The following is an 18,154-nucleotide window of genomic DNA, read 5'->3' as shown; positions in this document are numbered from 1 at the left end:
GTGAAAAATGCACTATTTTTTCCCCTCCCTATGATGTGAGTGCATTATATCCTGTAGTTTGTGAAGGTTGAGTTGATAAAACTCTTAATGAATATCTGTAGCCCGTATGGGTGGAGTGTTAATCTTACAGGAGCACTCTCGACAGATTTCACCTATGTGATGTGTGGAAGTAGGTCGCTTCCTATGAGAATGGGGCTTATTCTCAAATGCACTCATGAAACCGGGATAGCACATGGCCATAACGTGCTGGCTGTTAAAGCTCATGTCAACACCTTGATTATTATGTGTGAGCAGTGATATTTTATTTCCCTTAAGCAGTCATAGTTCAAGTCTGAGACCACTACGACTCTGGAGTAAAAGTTACTGTTTCACTAAGTGGAGGTTCAATGCAGAGCACACCTTCATTATGCATAGTAGTCTTCCTTCAACTGATATACTCTCTTATCTAAATATTAAAATGAGTGGGGGATTGTTAGGTTATTAGCATTTTAATATTAATATTTAACATATTAAATTGCTTTATTTTGGAGTTATAAGAATGACCATTGGTAGGCATTGGAGTTTTAAACTACCAATTTAATCATGCTATTCATCTTTGACTTGGTAGCCATGTAATGCCATTACTTTTGGCTTTATTGGTTGAATTCATTGTGAGATAAAAACATTCCAATAAACATTGGAATGGATAACTTCTACATCATCCAATAGCATTGGTTATCCATCACTTTATTTCATTCTTAATTCCTCCATTACTCTTTGTAACCTATGTAACCTATGTAACTCCCATTGTAACCTATGTAACCTATGAAACTCCTCAGGCCATTATCTTCACTATTTACTACCTCCATTACCTTCCTATTTATTGCTAGGAAGACTTCTTGTAGTATAAATAGTGGTGGTCTTCATTTGATTTGAAACACACACAAAACACAAGAGAAAACAAAGAGTGAAAGAGTTAGTCTAAAAGAGAGTTCTTATTAGTTGAAGGGAGGTGTTCTTTTTTGTGGAGCTTTGGACTCAACTCTTGTCCAGAGTTGTTTAGTTATACTTTGTGAAGGTTGTTGTATCCTGGAGGGGACAAGTCAAAGAGGACTACTGCTGGACCGGTGAAAACATTTGCTGCAGTGAACTAGAATCTCCTTAAGAGAGCAAGATATCCGCGGCTCAGCCTGAAGAGATTAATTTCTTTATTTTATTTTCAATTGTAATCTTGCAATTTTATTATCTTGTAAATTTTTTCACTAACAGGTTTTGACTTCAAGATTCTGAATTCACCATAGCTTTAGGGAATTGATCACTAAGGTATGTTAGTATTCACTTTGATGTCCTTTCCTCCACAGGGTTCCTTAAATATTCCAATTTTACAAGTTATATTCTCAATTCAAAGTTAGAGTGTTATCCAATCTTTATGGATTCTTTTATGTGATGATTCATTTGATTATTTTATATCTTTTTATGCATGAATTGAAGTAATTACATGATTTTAAATAACCCGTGCATGATTCATGATTTTTAGACTATGAACATATTATGACGCTTATGAACTATTAGATATGAATTTATGAATATATGCATAATTTTTACGAACTTGATGTAAATGATTTGAGGATGCTTTTAAAGTAAAGTATCAATATTATTGTGAAAGGTTTTCTCATACACTACGAAGAACATTATTGTGAAAGGATTTCTCACATGAAGGATTCATAAGTTTGAAAGGTTTTCTCACCTAATTTGGATTTAGTTTAGGAGCTATTGAAAATAAAATATAACTTAGATAGGTTTCTTAATTGGGTCTTTCCGTGGATGATAATAGGACTATGACAAATGACTATTCCGCGGGATTTTACTTAGAACTGAGTGGAATACCGGTGATTACCCATGTCCTATAAACTATGTTCCACCACATGATGGTTATCTCATATAAGTTACTTTGGCAGTTTTTAAGTTAAGGTCATTTTTGCCTTTGCCCTATCTTTGTCCTATTTGGTTGGTACCTAAGTTGTGTCGTTTTACCCACTATTTCAATGATAACATAATTGATTAAAGTCCTAAAACTACCAATTCTAAATCATAAATGTAATTCCTAAATTTCCCTCCAAGTTCATCTCTACAATCCTTTATAATGCTAAGGAAGAAGAAGTTGGGTTTCACTTCAAGATTCTCCATTCACCATAGCTTTAGGGAATTGATCATTAAGGTATGTTAGTATTCACTTTGAAGTCCTTTCCTCCACAGGGTTACTTAAATATTCCAATTTTAAAAGTTATATTTTCAATTCAAAGTTAGAGTGTTATCCAATCTTTATGGACTCTTTTCAATGATGATTCAATTGATTATTTTATATCTTTTTATGCATGAATTGAAGTAATTACATGATTTTAAATAACCTGTGCATGATTCATGATTTTTAGACTATGAACATATTATGACTCTTATGAACTATGAGATATGAATTTATGAATATATGCATGATTTTTACGAACTTGATGTAAATGATTTGAGGATGCTTTTAAAGTAAAGTATCAATATTATTGTGAAAGGTTTTCTCATACACTACGAAGAACATGATTGTGAAAGGATTTTTACATGAAGGATTCATAAGTTTGAAAGGTTTTCTCACCTAATTTGGATTTAGTTTAGGAGCTATTGAAAATAAAATCTAACTTAGATAGGTTGCTTAATTGGGTCTATCCGTGGATGATAATAGGACTATGACAAATGACTATTCCGCGGCATTTTACTTAGAATTGAGTGGAATACCGGTGATTACCCAAGTCCTATAAACTATGTTCCACCAATGGTTATCTCATATAAGTTACTTTGGCAGTTTTTAAGTTAAGGTCATTTTTGCCTTTGTCCTATCTTTGTCCTATTTGGTTGGTACCTAAGTTGTGTCCTTTTACCCACTATGTCACTGATAACATAAGTGATTTAAGTCCTAAAACTACCAATTCTAAATCATAAATGTAATTCCTAAATTTTCCTCCAAGTTCATCTCTAAAATCCTCTCTAAAGCTAAGGAAGAAGAAGTTGGGTTTCTACTTCAAGGTTCTGAATTCACCATAGCTTTAGGGAATTGATCATTAAGGGATGTTAGTATTCACTTTGAAGTCTATTCCTCCACAGGGTTCCTTAAATATTCCAATTTTACAAGTTATATTCTCAATTCAAAATTAGAGTGTTATCCAATATTTATGGATTATTTTCAGTGATGATTCAATTGATTATTTTATATCTTTTTATGCATGAATTGAAGTAATTACATGATTTTAAATAACCCGTGCATGATTCATGATTTTTAGACTATGAACATATTATGACGCTTATGAACTATGATATATGAATTTATGAATATATGCTTGATTTTTATGAACTTGATGTAAATGATTTGACGATGCTTTTAAAGTAAAGTATCAATGTTATTGTGAAACGTTTTCTCATACACTACGAAGAACATGATTGTGAAAGGATTTCTCACATGAAGGATTCATAAGTTTGAAAGGTTTTCTCACCTAATTTGGATTTAGTTTAGGAGCTATTGAAAGTAAAATCTAACTTAGATAGGTTGCTTAATTGGGTCTTTCCATGGATGATAATAGGACTATGACAAATGACTATTCCGTGGGATTTTACTTAGTACTGAGTGGAATACCGGTGATTACCCATGTCCTATAAACTATGTTCCACCACAAAGATGGTTATCTCATATAAACATTAGCTAGTGAGTCCACTTTCACTCAAACTCATGGTTCTTACCTTGGAAAGTAACAACATATATTTTTTGTATGGGATAGACACCAGATTCCATGTTATAGCTCACATGGTCCATGTCAGTTATATGGTAAACTTGTCACAATAATGAACTAAGGTTACTTCTAAAGTATCTCATAAGTATTTCAAAGATGTTAAGCTTGATTGACCATGACTATGACTTATGTTTTCAAACTCTTTTATCCTATGATTTGGCTTTGTCATTGCATGTCATGTAAAATCCTTTTTAAAATGCTTTCATAACTCTTAACATTGTTATCATTATAAATACATATTCCATGTACTAATGCATACTTGTTCTACATTGTTTCACTTATGTAGGGTCCGACGCTCCTACCTCTCACTCATGGCTAGTTTATCTTTTGAAACTCAAGGATTGGTGACTCCTCAAGTTCCAAAGACCGAGAAACTTATATTACTGTCTTTATTTTAGTTTCAAAGTTTGTACGTTCGATATGATTTACGTCTCAATCACCTACTTACGATGTAATAGATTGCTAGTTTAGACTATATTAGACTTCCACTTTGTCAAACGCTTTATGATAGAAGACTCTTTCTTTTAAAATCTTTATTTATGTTATCTTGTATAATATATGCTAAGGGGTTTTTTTAGGGTGGGGTTTTGTATGTCATATTACGCCTAGGGTATACTATGGGTCGTGACACATGCATTGAACAACATTCCAGAAAGAACAATCAATATAAACATATACATACATGTATACACCTATATGAATATACCAACAGCTCAACACTAGACCCATTTTATGAGCATGTATTTCTTCACTTTGGTTACCACAAGTCCTAGAAATGACTATAACCCAGCAATTTCATAATACTTAATCTTACCATTAACACTAATTACTCCAACAAGCAAACTCAAGGTTATAAATCAAGAATATGGGAACTACCCCCAATCATTATATTTTCCCACTTTTACACCAATAAAAATAAACTTAACAATCTAGAAGGTCTAGGCATGAAATATCTTGTCAATATACAAAATACCATGGAGAAAAAGAACAGGTTTTACTACGTAAATAAGGAAACATAGTCTATCTGGGCGTTAATCAATGGTTTCACATGTTTGATCATGAACCTTGAACCCTTTGTGAAACTTCAATTTGTTCTTGATCTAAAATAATAATACAACACAATATTCCATCAAATAGTGGCCAAATAATTTTTGGATTACAACCAAATCCTAACCCTAGTCCTATTCATGGTCATCCTATTCGACCCAAGGCTCTTCCTACCATTAAATCATGTTAGAACTTAGACTCCAAGGCTCAATAGTCAAAGTGCAAGGTTGGGGAGTAATAATCTTACCTTAACTGATGACTTATATTGAAAATCAAGTGCAAACATCTCAAAATCACCCCTCCCAAGTATAAGAACACAAAGTGCATAAAATAGGGGTTTCGAAGCTATTACTACATAAATAACATTTCCCCTTGCTATAAAGGCCTAGCCTGCTAGCGACGCGGCTGCAGTAGAAATTAACCCCGTTATAGAGGTCTGAGAATGACAATAGCGGAACACATCCTGTTATAAAGGCCTCGACAAAACATAGAAATTCATACTTCATAAAAAGGCCCTTTTTACAACACAACATCTTCCCGTTATGTCCTGACACATACCTTCCATGACAAGATTAATTCCAGCGTTAACTTTATTGAATTCTCAAAGTCCCTATGGACTCCTTAATGCCTTGACTACAAGAATATCTTTATCAAACCTCAATATTACACCACCCATATCGGATGGCCCTACACCTCACCAAGCCTAGATTTTTTATGAGGCTGGCCTAGACTAATAATTTAAGACACTACCTGAAAAGCTTTTTTGCCTAAATTTTTCACCATTGGCCTACTCATAATGACCAAGATGGGTCATTACACCCTAACATTAAACCGACAAAAATTCTTTGATTGTGATGCTCATTTGAAGATTCTATCATTGATATTCATATCATTATTCAACTTATAAAATCTTTGAATGCATTAAAGTTTAACATCAAAGAGTAAATATCTTTAAGGAATAAATAGTTGCTTGAATGCATTATTAATGTAACACTATGCAACTCTACTCTTAGAATCTGAATCATTCGCCTATATAAGCTTGAATCGGGTGATATTATACTAGATATTTTATTTTAAGGTCCTTTACCAAGAGTTTAACTGAATTTGTTTAGGGTCATAAGGGACCTCTAGCGTAATTTGAGATCAAATTCTTCCTACTAGCTAAGTTTCTCGCAAGAGTTCATGAAAGGATAACCTTAAAAAGACCATATATCTTTATATTAAGAGTTATTGTCCCATGCCCTTTCACATAAAACTTATATGATATGCTTTCCAATGTCACCAAGTTTGTATCAAATGGAGTTCAGATTGAAAAAGTTATGACATTTTACCTCGGACACTTTCCGTAGAGTTATCAAAATCTACCAACTAAGAGCCCCATTTATGGGTTATAAAGTGAAGTACAAATGTAATGAACATCAAAGAATCAAACTTCTGAAGCCATTTTTTTGACTTATTCTTAATGACCAAACTATGGGTCATAAATCCAACTACGGGCCATAATTTCAGCTCGTAGAATAAAATTCTGATACTTAATTTTTTGTCTGATTCTTAAGTATTCAACCACAATCTGTTAATAAAAAACCATCCACAATTTGTCTCATCGAATGAACTTTCGAGACCCTGATTTTTGTCTAGATTCCACGGATGAAATCCATGAGTCGTAGATCTACCTATGGACCATAGTTAGGCCTCCTTAAAGGAAGATGGGAGTTTTAAATTGAGGATATTTTAGAATATCTCATTCTTTCTAAGCCAAAACATTAACTTTATAGTACCTAATTGGGAAGTATACCGTAGTCTTACCTTAGAATACTCTCATATCTTTAACCCCAAACATAGTTGAGAAAAAAAACAATTCAGGGTTTCAAGCTTTCTTGAAGAACTCTTATTCTCTATGGTATGTAAGGCTATCGTAGTGAGTGAATGAGTTTTTCTTCATGCTCTAAATCTAATTTTTAGTTAAAAAGACTAAGACTATGGGTTTTACTCCAAAGTTAGCCCTATTTGAAATTCACCATACATTTTTAGTGTATATTCTTGCTTTAATTGTAAATATTTTAGTTCTCTACATATTTATGGCCCTCGATTGTTGTTCAAGATTATATATCACATGCGCTCTATTTAATTAAGATTGTTTAGAGACCTTGGCATATCATTCATTATGCATTGCTTTCACAGTCAAAGTAAACTTCAAGCATTTGATCCATAATTCAAAAAGAGTTGTAAGGCAATGTGAAATGTTCCAAGTTCATTATTTTAATAAAGAAAAGACAAGGTTAGTTTTGACGGAAGCATAATCAGTTTAATAGAAAGGTTTCCAATCAGTTATAAAGCGAGTTTATTCTGTTTATAACAAAGTATTTTGAGTATTATTTCACGATAGAGATTATTAGTTTTTCCTAAAATGGGACATTTTTTCTAACATGGAACCTTATACAGTTATTGAGCATCATCGCATTGATTTGAGAGTTGTATTAAATATTGAGTTAGTAAAGTGTTTAGATAACTCAAACCCCATAACTGCACAACCACCATAAGATAGGATCAAGCCATATATTCGTGTGACTCTTCGTAAAGCCCCTAGTAAGATCCTAGATATTAGATCCATTAGTTCAGTTCATCCTTTACCCTATTAAAGTATTTGATGGATACGGTAATGTGGTACAGATGTTATATTATCATGAAGTTTATAGTGATGATTTTCGGTTAGAGAAACTCGCTAAGAAAAGTTAAATATACCATTTAAGCATTTGATATTATTGCATATATCTATGTTGTATAACATATAAAATTTTCAATCTTTCTCTGAGTTGTTCTTCAATTATGTATGATTAATATTACTGTTGTATTCATCTATGTTGCTTACTACATTCAATGTGTGATGACATTTGGCGTTGCGTCTTTTCATGATGTAGATACAAGTACTCGGGGTCAACAACATCCACTTTGTTGATATCCTCTACATTAGCTTTTGGTGAGATCTCCTTGATATCAAGAGTTCTCCATTTCGGTTATTTATTTCATTAATAAGTAGACATTCTAGTTTATTATTCAATGTAGCAATTGATCTTGTCCCTGGTCCTATCTTAGTTTAGTAGAGACTTCATAGACAAGTGAGCGAGTCAGTTAAGTCTTGATCTTCGGATGTTTTAAACATTATTATTATTATTACTATTCATTCTTATATTTTAGACTTTTTATAAAGCATGTTCAAATCTGTGAATGTTTATCAATTTAAAAACTTTTGCATAAGTGTTTAGTCTTCCTTTCCGTAGTAAGCTCGATCAAAGGATCTGGTGGGACTAGTAATAATTCTGGTGTTTTGTCTACACCCAAGTCATAGGCTCGGGGCCGGATAATTAATTTCCGATGAATAATTTGGTTCATCATAAAGTAGTTGTGACAGAGATAGACAACTTAGTACAAAAAAGGTTTTTTTTGCTCAAGTTGTTTTAGGCTGCAACCAACAAGGTGCTTTAGAATATATTTTATCCAACATATTGTTAAAGAATTATTTCATTGGCTTGCTTAAGTTTTTCACTTTACTGGTGTTTTTAATATTAAAAGAACTTATTCCCAGTCTAAATCCACTATAACAACAAAAATCTATGTATGAATTAAGTTAAATGAACAAAACCCATAATGAATTAATGTTTATGAGTACCTCCTAATCAAAATCTAGATATCTTTGACCGGTCTTTTGGATGGTGTAATTTAAGAGATTCATTGACCGTGAATTTTCAATGCATGTTCATTTATGGCGGATTTAAAAGTAGAAAAATTGATCAAATGACACTTAAGGAACACTTTAAAATCTTTTTCCAACAAAAAAAATATCATTTATTTGGATAAGAATTATATATCATATCTCTCAGAGATGGTACATCTAGAAAAAATTTTAAGAGCATAGTTGTAGATAAAAACATCAAAACATTGTTGTCTTCATAAATTTTTGCAACAGAATGAAATCTGAAGCCTCTCATCGACACCAAAAGAGGATCAAGCACATTACCAGTGCTCAATATTCTTTTTCTTTTGTTCAAGATTCAAATTTTACAATCACTGTTCTACCAACAGAGATCATTACTGAAATCCTCTTAAGGCTTCAGGTGAAACCCCTCTTGAAATTTAGTTCTGTATCAAAATCTTAACTTGGTTTAATCTCTAGTCATAAATTTGTCAGCACCCATCTCAACATATCTTCTAATAACAAGCCCTTTCATAGGCTTATGTTGGGGTTCGGTCCACCTGAAAACAATCTTAAGGATTGTTTCCTTAACTCTTTATTTAAGAAGATTTCACTAGGGCAATAGAAAAGGATTATCCTACAAAAAAATCCTATGAATCTATTAAGGTTGTGGCTTTTGTAAATGGGGTTATTTGTGTTGCCATTGAACAAAAAAACTTGTTTCTCTGGAATCCCACAATTTGGAAACTCAAGAAAAAACCTAGTTCTAGAACTAGTTCCTTTTATATATATGGTTTTGGATATGATGAGCTTCATGATGATTATAAGGTAGTGGATGTTATTCTTACAATAACCTGTATTTATAAGGTTAATAAAGAGAAACAGAAATAAGATGAAGCAGAAAAAATATAAAATACAAGAATTAATCCGAGTCCACGGAAACTACTGTGTGTCCTTAAGAAATTTAATCCCCTCATTGTACCCAAGGTTATGGATTAATTTCTCGCAAGATAAAACGGATTAAACCTATTAAAGAAATAGTGGTACCTCAAACTTCTTTAACTTGAACGAACTTAAGAACAGCAACAAGTCACACAGACTCAGTCGATCGACACTTTGATTTTATTTGAGAGAAAAATAAATGCAGTGAAAGAAAAATTTTCAGTTCTTAAAAAATAAAAAATTGACTTCCTTTTATAGCCATTTTCAGCAAGGAACATGTCTGTTCAGTGAAATCTGTTCAGACCCATTTTATCCAGAAAGTTGTGTCTTTTGGAAAAAATAACAACTTTTCGGAAAATTGTGTCTGTTAGGAAAATAACGACTTTTTGGAAAGTAACGACTTTTCGGAAAGTAACGACTTTTCGGAAAGAGTAACAACTTTTCGGAATTTTACCGTTACCTGCAAACTTATGAGAGATAATTTTAACAGGATTTATTTGATTTAACAAAAACTTATTAAATAAATTTTGTCCAAAAAATTTATCAATTAATCACATCATTTGCCAAATCCAAATCCAAATTCGAAGCCGAAGCCGAGGCCGAGCGAGCGACGAGGACGGCGCGAGGGGGCATCTTCTTATTAGCTCTTTAAGAAGTAATGGAAGTGTATCCTTCTATAAAGACAACAATTTCCCTTTCTTTTGCCGATATGGGAGAAATGACTTTTCATTTGCACTTTGCAAATGACTTTTCATTTTCCCTCCAAAGTAGTTCCTTCACTTTTCATATTCTCTCTTTTCTTTTCCCATTCACACTTGTTAAATCCCAACAATCCCCCACATGAAAGGGGAAGGCTATTGTTAAAACATATGCATGAAAAAACTTGTGTGTCTTGTAGGTAAAGGTTAATCGTATCTGGATAAGTAGGTTTCCCTTTAAACTTTCCATAGTGAACATATATCGGATTACTCGGTCAATCGGTAGATTTGATATCTTTGAACCGTCGAGCTTTGGTGTATACCTAGACAACATATGTCACACAATCAACCCTTGAACTGTTCTTAGTTCTCATTGTTTTGTTCGTTTCAGCCATGAACACATCTTGGATAGTAAGTGCTTAAAGAACTGGCCTTACCGGATTCTCCTTGAAGCGGCTTACACTTCACACTTACATAGGTGATTTCTAAATGTGTTATCCCATAGATACACCATTTGATATTCCCTGTATCAAACTTAGAAACCATTCAAAAGTCCTTATGTCTTTATCCTGGTTACTAAACATTGTCTCATCATGAGAATGGACCATAAAATAATAATAATTTTTTCTTTTCCTTTGACAATGTTGAACCGTCATCAATGACTTTGTTTTATCTCCTTGAACCTAGATCTTGGGATCTCCAGTCTTCTAGGTAGAGTTACCGCCACGATGACTTGTTCTCGGCCATAGTCCCATTCCCGTCGATGATTTCTCAACTCCCTCTCTATTTAGGACTTTTGTAAGTAGATCCGACACATTATCTTTTGACTTAACATAGTCAATTGTGATAATTCCACTAGAGAGTAGTTGTCTCACAGAGTTATGTCTTCGTCTTATGTGACGAGACTTGCCGTTATACATAATGCTTCCAGCCCTTCCTATTGCAGCTTTACTATCACAATGTATGCATATAGGGGCCATTGGTTTGGGCCAAAATGGAATATCTTCTAAGAAATTCCGGAGCCATTCAGCTTCTTCACCTGCCTTGTCTAAAGCAATGAATTCAGACTCCATTGTAGAGCGAGCTATACATGTTTGTTTGGATGATTTCCAAGATATTGCTCCTCCACCAATAGTAAAAACGTATCCACTTGTGGATTTTGTTTCAGTTGACCCAGTAATCCAATTTGCATCACTATATCCTTCAAGAACGTCTGGATATTTGTTGTAATGTAAAGCATAGTTTTGAGTGTCATCTAAGTATCCCTAAACTCTCTTCATTGCCAACCAATGATTATGATTAGGATTACTTGTGTATCGACTCAGTTTACTGATAGCTCAAGCTATATCTGGTCGTGTACAATTCATGACATACATTAAGCTTCCCAATACGCTAGCATAGTCCAATTGAGACTGACTTTCACCTTTATTTTTTGCAAGATGAAGATTTACATCAATTGGAGTCTTTGCCCTTTTAAAATTCAAAAATTTAAATTTTTCAAGTATCTTTTGAATATAATCAGTTTGAGACAATGCTAGACCGTTAACAGTTTTAAGAATTTTAATTCCTAATATCACATCAGCAACTCCTAAATCTTTCATATCAAACTTACTAGCAAGCATACGCTTTGTAGCTTTTATATTAGCAATGTCTTTGCTCATTATAAGCATATCTTCTACAAATAGGCATAAAATAACATCCTGATTTGGAGTATCTTTAATGTAAACACATTTATCACATTCATTGATCTTAAATCCATTTGACAACGTGGTTTGATCAAACTTTGCATGCCATTGTTTTGGTGCTTGTTTTAGCCCATAAAGTGACTTAATAAGTTTGCATACTTTCTTTTCTTTACCAGGAACTACAAAACCCTCAGGCTGTTCTATGTAAATTTTTTCTTCCAGCTCTCCATTTAAGAAGTCTATTTTCACATCCATTTGATGAATTTCAAGACTGTATACTGCAGCTAGTGCAATTAACATCCGAATNAATGTAATCCTAGTCACTGGCGAGTATGTGTCAAAATAATCAAGACCTTCTTTTGGTCTAAAACCTTTGACAACAAGTCTTGCTTTATATTTGTCAATAGTTCCATCGTCTTTCATCTTCCTTTTAAAGATCCATTTTGAACCCAGGGGTTTGTTCCCTGGAGGAAGATCAACCAACTCCCAAGTATGATTGCTTAAGATTGATTCAATTTCACTATTAACAGGCTCCTTCCAAGAGGTTGAGTCGCTAGACAACATTGCTTCCTTGAATGTTTGAGGCTCACTTCAAGAAGAAATGTTACAAAATCTGATCCAAATGAAGTAGATGTCTTTTGACGTTTACTGCGTCTTGGACTTTCTTCATTTTGTTCATTCTCTTTTGGTTCTTCTCTGGGTTGTTTAGATCCCCCACTTGATGACTCAAGTCTAGTTTTATACGGATAGATATGTTCAAAAAATTCAGCACTATCTGATTCCATTACCGTATTATCATGAATATCCGGATGTTCGGACTTATGAACCAAAAATCGACATGCCTTACTATTTGTGGCATATCCAATGAATACACAATCCACAGTCTTAGGTCCTATTTTTACCCTCTTAGGTATAGGAACTTGGACTTTGGCTAGACACCCCCACACTTTGAAATATTTCAAATTGGGTTTTCTACCTTTCCATTTCTCATATGGAATTACATTTTTGTTTGAGTGAGGCACTCTGTTAAGTATCTGATTTGCTGTATGGATAGCTTCCCCCCACAAGTTCTGTGGTAAACCTGAACTTATAAGTAATGCATTCATCATTTCTTTTAAAGTTCGATTTTTTCTTTCTGCAATTCCATTAGACTGAGGAGTGTAGGGAGCAGTAGTTTGATGGATTATTCCATTTTCTAAACATATTTCTGCAAATGGAGATTCATATTCTCCACCTCTATCACTTCTGATCATTTTGATCTTTTTATCTAACTGATTTTCAACTTCAGTTTTATATTGCCTAAATGCATCTATTGCTTCATCCTTACTATTTAGCAAATAGACATAACAATATCTAGTGCAATCGTCAATAAATGTTATGAAATACTTTTTCCCACCACGTGATGGTGTTGACTTCATGTCACAAATATCAGTGTGAATCAATTCTAAAGGATTTGAATTCCTTTCAACAGATTTATAAGAATGCTTAGCATACTTAGATTCAACACAAATTTGACATTTTGATTTATTGCACTCAAATTTTGGCAAAATATTTAAGTTAATCAATTTTCGCAAGGTTTTGTTATTAACGTGTCCCAAACGTTCATGCCATAAACATTTAGACTCAAGCAAGTAAGAAGAAGCAAAATCTTTATTCATATCAACTGCAACTACATTGAGTTTAAAAAGGCCATCAGTAAGGTAGTCTTTTCCTACATACATATCATTTTTGCTTACTACTACTTTATCAGAAACAAATACACATTTAAATCCATTCTTGGTCAGAACTGGAATTGAAACTAAATTCTTTCTCAATTCTGGAACATATGAGACCCTATTCAAAGTCACCAACTTGCCTGATGTCATCTTTAATAGGACTTTGCCAGTTCCTTCCACCTTTGCAACAACGGAGTTTGCCATAAACAATTTTTCATCTGTAAGTGCTGGAGTATATGATGAAAATAATTCTTTGTTGGCACAAACATGGCATGAGGCACCAGAATCTATCCACCATTCTCTTGGATTTCCAACCAAGTTACATTCTGAAAGCATTGCACTGAGATCGTCCATTTCTCCTTTGGATTCAGCCAAGTTTGCTTGATCCTTCTTTTTCTTGTCTTTCTTAGGACCCCGGCATTCATTAACCCTATGACCATGTTTACCACAATTAAAGCAGTTTCCATTGAATTTCTTCTTCTTCTTTTTTTTGTTGAACGACCCTTGAGGTGGGTCAGGGGCTTAGCATCACCCCCAGGCCTTAACATTTCATAAAATCAAATATTACAAGAAGGGGGACTAGACCTTACCTTCTATGATTTGATAGGTATGTAATTGACTTATCTACTAAGATATGTCAATACAACCTTATACAATAAGAAGCCTATCTTAGGAGGATTGCTTTTTGGACCAGATGCTTTCTTTCTTTTCTTTAATTTTGTGGGATCTTCTTCAACAAAATTTACTCCAGATATTGCTGAATTACCACGTGACCTCTTTTCTGCAGCCTTAATATCCTCTTCGATTCTCAACCTTACTATGAGATCTTCAACAGTCATCTCCTTGCGTTTGTGTTTCAAGTAGTTTTTAAAGTCCTTCCACAATGGAGGTAACTTTTCAATAATTGCAGCCACTTGAAAAGCATCATTCACAATCAATCCTTCAGCAAGGAGATCATGGATTATGACCTGCGATTCTTGAACTTGGGTGACGACAGTCTTACTGTCTATCATCTTATAGTCCAGAAATTTTGCCACAATGAATTTCTTCATTCCGGCATCTTCTGTTTTGTACTTCTTTTCTAAAGCATCCCAGAGTTCTTTTGAGGTTTTGGCATTGCTGTACACATTGTACAGATCATCTTGCAGACCACTCAAAATATAATTTTTACACAAAAAATCTGAGTGTGTCCATGTTTCTATTACCAGGAATCGTTCATCAGCCGGAGTTTCATCTGACATAATAGGAACATTCTCATTAATGAACTTCTGCAGACTCAATGTGGTGAGATAGAAGAACATCTTTTGCTGCCATCTCTTAAAGTCGACTCCATAAAACTTTGAAGGTTTCTCAGCCGGCGCTAAGGCAGCATTTGAACGATTATGTGCAACCGATGTTGTTGCAGCACTTACTGTTCCAGCATTTGTTTGACGTGAATTAGTCATTTTTTATTTTCTGTCACAAATGGCAGATAAGTTAAGTATTTGAAATACTAACAGTAAAGAACAAAACTTTACACAAACTGTTTCTGATTTAACGATAAAGTTTTTCTGTTCTTTTAATCGTTAATCGAATGAATTTTAAAAATTCAAGTAGAGTAGAAAACCATAAAGGTTTTAATCTCCAGAAACCTCAAATGCAGAAACTGTATAAATTTCTTAAGATTGTTATTCTTACAATAACCTGTATTTATAAGGTTAATAAACAGAAACAGAAATAAGATGAAGCAGAAAAAATATAAAATACAAAAATTAATTCGAGTCCACAGAAACTACTGTATGTCCTTAAGAAATTTAATCCCCTCACTGTACCCAATGTTATGGGTTAATTTCTCGCAAGATAAAATGGATTAAACCTGTTAAAGAAATAGCGGTACCTCAAACTTCTTTAACTTCAACGAACTTAAGAACAGCAACAAGTCACATAGACTCAGTCGATCGACACTTTGATTTCATTTGAGAGAAAAATAAATGCAGTGAAAGAAAATTTCAGTTCTTAAAAAATCAAAAATTGACTTCCTTTTATAGCCATTTTCAGCAAGGAACATGCCTGTTCAGTGAAATCTGTTCAGACCCATTTTATCCAGAAAGTTGTGTCTTTTGGAAAAATAACAACTTTTCGGAAAATTGTGTCTGTTAGGAAAATAACGACTTTTTGGAAAGTAACGACTTTTCGGAAAGTAACGACTATTCGGAAAGAGTAACAACTTTTCGGAATGTTACCTTTACCTGCAAACTTATAAGAGATAATTTTAATAGGATTTATTTGATTTAACAAAAAACTGATTAAATAAATTTTGTCCAAAAAATTTATCAATCAATCACATCATTTGTCAAATCCAAATCCAAATCCAAATCCGAAGCCGAAGCCGAAGCGGAGGCCGAGCGAGCGAGGACGACGCGAGGGGGCATCTTCTTCTTAGCTCTTTAAGAAGTAATGGAAGTGTTTCCTTCTATAAAGACAATAATTTCCCTTTCTTTTGCCAATATGGGAGAAATGACTTTTCATTTGCACTTTGCAAATGACTTTTCATTTTCCCTCCAAAGTAGTTCCCTCACTTTTCATATTCTCTCTTTTATTTTCCCATTCACACTTGCTAAATCCCAACAGTGGATATCACTCTAAATGTGGGTGATGACAATTCATGTTATAATGTGGGGAAAATGTATAGTCTACAAAATAATTCTTGGAAACATTTGGATGATTTACAGATTGCCACGTCATTCAATAACTCGGGTATGCTTGTGAATGGAAAGCTTCACTGGGCTATTACTAATAAGTATTTTGGTTATTATAATGATTGTGTCATCGTTGTGCTTGACTTGGCTAATTGGAGATGGGATGAAATGGAGAACCCTTGCTACGGAGAAGAAAATTTTGACTTTACGCCGTACCTTGGTATATTAGGAAATGATCTGTCTATGATTTATCATCCTCTAATGACTCATGCCGATGTGTGGGTTATGAAGGAGTACGGAGTTAAAGAATCTTGGACAAAAATGTTTAACATCAAGTGTGTAGGGTATAGTTTCTTTGGTCCACATTTTTGCATGTCAAGTGAAGGTGAAATTTTGTTTAAGAATGGATCAAATATTATTATTAGCAATCCAAAGGATGACTCGATGAGATTTCAAGAGGTTACCAATTGTGGTCAACTTGTTGATGCAAAGCTCTACATTGAAAGCCTTGTTTGGCCCTTTGTTGTGGAGCATACAAGGAATGCAACAACATCAAAGGCAATACATAATTAAAGCTCAGGTAATGAAAATCATGTGATAAATAATTAGTAGGAGTTCATTATATATTTTTCTCAAGTGCTATTAAATTTTATTTCTTTTCTCAATTACAAAACATTACCACACCGCATATCACAAACATCTTTGAATCATATATGTTTGAAGGTCTTTTTAGTGCTTTTTTGTTTTATAGAACTTCTTCACAAGAAAAATTGTTATGGTTCTAGCGCTTGGTGTCTTCATCTTCAAGCTAATTGCACTCAATATTGTTTCTTTGGACTATCTTCTAGTTGTTATACTTGTTTTTCAATCAAATTGAAATGTATTTCACTTTTGTCAATTACCAATGGTTCGGTGCAAGAATAGAGCATCTCATGAAAAAAGTTAAGTTAATTTAACCGTGAGCGTGGCATGGGGTCAAAGGCATGAATATAAAAAGATAATGGGGATGAGCTTTGTTTGAGACTATAAATTTAATCATCGTTTTTATATCAATCAAAAATAGTTCCTACAGTAGTAGATCTTTTAATCATGTTTAGAGTACTTTTTTTTCAATCATCCACAATATTAAAGTGAAACTAACTAGGTGCATTGGTTATGTATCACCAAGTGAGAGATGAAAACCATTTCTAAAGAAAGTGAAGTGTCATTCTTACTTGTTATGGTTTCAACTATGTGTCATAATACTTTGAAAAATTGTGACAAATTACTGTAGCCAATCTATAACAAGGAAATATAGTTAACCCTAGTAAGAAACAACGGCAATAGTTTGATGGATATGCATAGACTTTTATTGTGATTCAATTTTTTTGACTTGCGTCCTTTTTGAGTCATTTTAGTGAGGAAGCAAGGGAACAGTACGTCTCAAACCAAGGTAATATATATTGTGCATCTTTCTTGATTCACAAAGATTGAGGAACTTGTGTCTTAGGTTACACAATTGCGCCTTGTGCGAAGCGATCCTACTCTAGTAGTTAAGTGGGGAAGGATAGAGGGGAAGACCTATCTTCCAAGAGTTTTAAAGGTTGCAGTTGGCTGAAAGACTAGCTACAGAGAGAATTCTTGATCATAAAAAACAATATGGAGGAGGAAATCGGAAGAAATCTAAAGGTATGGATCAGTGTGTTATTTATTCTAACTCTTTGTGCATTTATATTGACTATGTATACCACTTTAAGTTGCATTTCTATATTCCATCTAGAGATCAAATAAGTTAACCAATTTATATTTGAATGGAAGCAATTTTGACATGTCTCAAATTTAGTTGGTTGGGGGTAATGAATCTCATATTTTTTTTCTTAAACAATGCTTATATTTTGTAACCAAAGTGAATT

The sequence above is a fragment of the Solanum pennellii genome, chromosome 9 (assembly GCF_001406875.1).
Source record: "Solanum pennellii chromosome 9, SPENNV200".
NCBI lineage: Eukaryota > Viridiplantae > Streptophyta > Magnoliopsida > Solanales > Solanaceae > Solanum > Solanum pennellii.
The sequence above is the reverse complement of the archived record's forward strand: the minus strand, read 5'-3'. Positions refer to the sequence as shown.